A 4,054-nucleotide genomic window follows, 5' to 3' on the forward strand; every position below is an offset into this window, starting at 1 on the left:
TGTCCCTATAAAAGCCTTCAGCCGATCTCCAGTGGGGGAGACGGGTTTTTTGGAGGTATCTGTTCCCCTCTGTCTCCTATATATTGATATATAATGAACCTCTTTGCTGCTCACCTCACCTCTGTCTCAGAATTGGCTATTGTGGCGGGCGGCTCCAATCCGCGTTATTGCGGTAACAGTAGCAGAAACAAAAACAACAGTGCTTGCTTGTAGTGCTTGCGCAGACAAAACCATGGGATTAAAAACATCATTGTATTTGGATAATAATGACCCCTCTGACCGGAGTGCATTAGAAGATTTAGCCTTGTAGGTATATTGATATATGTAGGCTGAGCTTATGAAAAATGTTTTTGTTATACTAACCACAGAAATATACTTATAGTCATTTTGGTGTCACCCCTCTAACAGTGTTACCCAGTGCAGTCTGCACCCCCCGTACCCCCCCAGTGACTTCACTCAAAGGAAACTTGTATAATAAATGCCAAAAAGGCTGGTCATATTTTCAACCATTTTAACATCTTGTAAATACTAACTAGTTATTTTAAATTCCAGTGGTTATAAAATTACAAAGAGAACAATAGTTTTGGCAAGCCATCCATCCAAAACAAGGTGGTGGGACAAAACCTACAATTGTTATAGGAGCTGTCATTCTCCGATGCTTTTCCCTCTCCTGGGTTATGTTCATTTTTCTAGGCTCTGGAGTCCCAGAGAAGTAGGAAATAAATAGCTGCTGGTATCTGCTTTATTAAAAACACAATACAAAATACTGTAGTTTCCAAATGGAACAGGATGAAGTCTGTGGAGAAACATATTTTGCTATGAGGTCTGAAAATGAGGATGGCTAACCCTCAGAAGAACAGAAAGGAAAATATACTCAAAATAAAAATCCCTATTCTATCCTTTTACAATATAAATATATGGAGGAGGGCATTGGGGATCCAGACGAAATTTTTGTGTGCTTTTTCTTTTTGCTTTTGTTGTACATGAAATTAAAATTAAACCCAGGCTGAGCAAAGTGGGTAGCTGGTATGTTTCCAGATTCTACCACCCTGAGCTGAGAGAGCAATATGAAATGCTGAAGCATATTTCTTCAAATGGCGAATTACATGCTGGACTGTTTGTGAGAAACTGCAATTAGATATCTCATGACACCATTGGTCCACAGAAAGAAAACAGCCCTTATTCTATGTGGTTTGGTTTTTTTGTTTTTTAACTATACATATTCAGTAAATAAATAGCTATTTATGGAGACATTTTGAGCTCTCTGTGGTGACAAAAATATCGGTGGTGACTCTTGCTTTTTCTCTGCATTTAGATTATTTGGGAGGGGTAGGGATATTTCTTATTTAACCACTCTGTCGTAATATATATTCAGACTGTGTGCTCTTACATTATAATTACCACCATAAAGGGCAACCACTGTAAATAAGCGTGGTGAAACAAAAATACATTCTCGTGTGCGAGCTTTTGTGGCTTAACTCTTTTATAGTAATAGGACACCAAAATAACAACCAGATGAAAATACAAATGTGTGTTATAAACCCTTGGAAGCTATTTCAACTTATGAAGAAGAATGGGTGTCAGGCTTCATGGATAAACAAATACAATGAAACAGACAAAAAAAAAAAAAAAAAACACTGAAGAATTGTGCAACAACTGAAAGCAAACCATTGTTCCTGGGGCATGAAGAAGTGGGGAGCAAGCTGCCTGAACTCTGTAAGCGTCTTTACTCAGAGTTCCTAGCACCGCCTTTGTTCACATTGGAGATGCTAATAAATCTCATTAGCATACATTAGCAAATGTTAATAAGAATCTTCTAAAGAACAAAAGGTGGTGGGGGCAGGGCAGAGTCAGGATAAGGGCTGAAGGGGGAGGGAAGGGCTACCATACTAGAAGACAGAGGCAGAGGGAAAGAAAATAAGAGTGGTATCGGACTTGGATTTGTAGCTCCCTGAAATTTGGAAGACTTGTCTTCCTGACAAAATAATAATAGCACCGTTAAGGTAGACATTATTTAGTTTTTTTTCCTCCTAAAAAAAAAAAAAAAGTCATCAATTAGAAAGACTCATTCCTTTTTACAACTTTATAGCTGTTTGGGAGAATCATATTTTGTAGGGTCTGCTACCTAACTAAAGATACTGATTAATATTGCCTCCAGTTAATGAAAAGAATTCTGAATTTTAGATGTCCTCATGAATTTATAAGAATTGTGATTACCCACCTCAAATTTTTTCCACAGACTCACCTTATAATTTTCAGTAAGACTAACCTATAAGTAGTTTTTATGGGATCTGTAATTGTATTAAAATAATTCATATAGAATGTGGTCTGTGTGTATGTTAATTAATATCCTAGAGGCGTGTAGTTAACATTTGAGTACCTTAGTTAGTAATACATCCCTGAGTGATACAAATGGTTAATGTCCTAGGTTAGGCTGCTACCCAAAGGTTGAACATTTGAGGCCACACAGAGTCACTCAGAAGAAAGGCCTGGTGATTTACTTCCAACAAATCAGCTGTTATGGATTGAATTGTGTCCCCCAAAAATGTGTGTCAACTTGGCTAGGTCATGATTCCCAGTATTGTGTGGTGGTCCACCATTTTGTGATCTGATGTGATTATCCTATGTGTTGTAAATCCTAATCTCTATGATGTTAATGTAGAGGATTAAAGGCAGTTATGTTAATGAGGCAAGACTCAATCTACAGGATTAAGTCATATCTTGAGCCAATCTCTTTTGAGATATAAAAGACAGAAGCAAGCAGAGAGACATGGGGACCTCATACCACCAAGCAAGAAGACACAGGAGAGAAGCTCTTCCTTTAGACCTGAGGTCCCTGTGCTGAGAAATTCCTAGATCAAGGGAAGATTGATGACAAGGACCTTCCCCCAGAGCCAACAGAGAGAGAAAGGCTTTCTGTTAGAGCAGCACTAGATAACTAAGACATCAGCCATTGAAAACATTATGGAGCACAGTTCTCTGACACACATGGGGTCACCACATGTCAGAGTCAACTTGATGGAAACTGTTTTTCCATTTGTTTTGTTTTTCAAGTAAGTAATACAGGGGCATTGATTGTTCAGCGATAGAATTCTTGCCTTCCAAGCAGAAGATCCAGGTTCAGTTCCACCCATCTATTGATCTATGTCCCAAAAAATCAGCCAATGAAAACCCTATGGATCACAGCGGTCCATCCTAATGTGTATGGGGTCACCATGAATCAGCCTGACTTCAAGGCAATTAACAACAACAACAGTTAGTGATACACACTGCTGGAATGGATATTTAACATCTGAAAGATAGTAGTCAAAAGCACTTCAGCCACCTCTATCTTAGAGTAACACCTAATGGTTTGCAAATTGAAGTAATGTTTATTCACTCTATTCTATAGCCCTGGTTTCCACCCCTGGTGGTGTAGCGGGTAAGACTTCGGCTGCTAACCAAAAGGTCAGCAGTTTGAATCCACCAGCTGCTCCTTGAAAACCCTATGGGGCAGTTCTACTCTGTCCTATAGGGTCGTTATGAGTCAGAATGAACTCGACAGCAATGGGTTTGGTTTTTTGGTTACAGGGGCACTAAGGAGCCTTAGTGGCACAGTGGTTAAGCACTCGGCTGCCAACCGAAAGGTGGTGGTTTGAACCCACAAGCCGCTCCACAGAAGAAAGATGTGATAGTCTGCTAACACAAAAATTTATAGCCTTGGAAACCTTACGGGGCAGTTTTACTCTGTCTTATAGGGTCACTACGAGTCAGAATCAACTCCACAGCAGTGGATTTGGTTTTGGTTTTTATAGGGTCACTATGAGTTGGAAGCCGCTCCATGGCTACAGGTTAATATTTCTTAGATGTGAATGTCAAGAAATTAAATGTAATCAAGGTACTTAGAGAAGCTACTAAGTTCAAGAGTTTTCTCTTTTTGAATGGTGTCCAAAGCCCAGAAGTTTCAAATGGTCCTTGTTTAGGCATTTGTCTTAGTTATCTAGTGCTGCTCTAACAGAAATACCACCAGTGGATGGCTTTAACAAAGTTAAATTTATTTTCTCACAGTCTAGTA

Source organism: Trichechus manatus, unplaced genomic scaffold (genome assembly GCF_000243295.1).
Source record: "Trichechus manatus latirostris isolate Lorelei unplaced genomic scaffold, TriManLat1.0 scaffold00107, whole genome shotgun sequence".
NCBI classification, from domain to species: domain Eukaryota; kingdom Metazoa; phylum Chordata; class Mammalia; order Sirenia; family Trichechidae; genus Trichechus; species Trichechus manatus.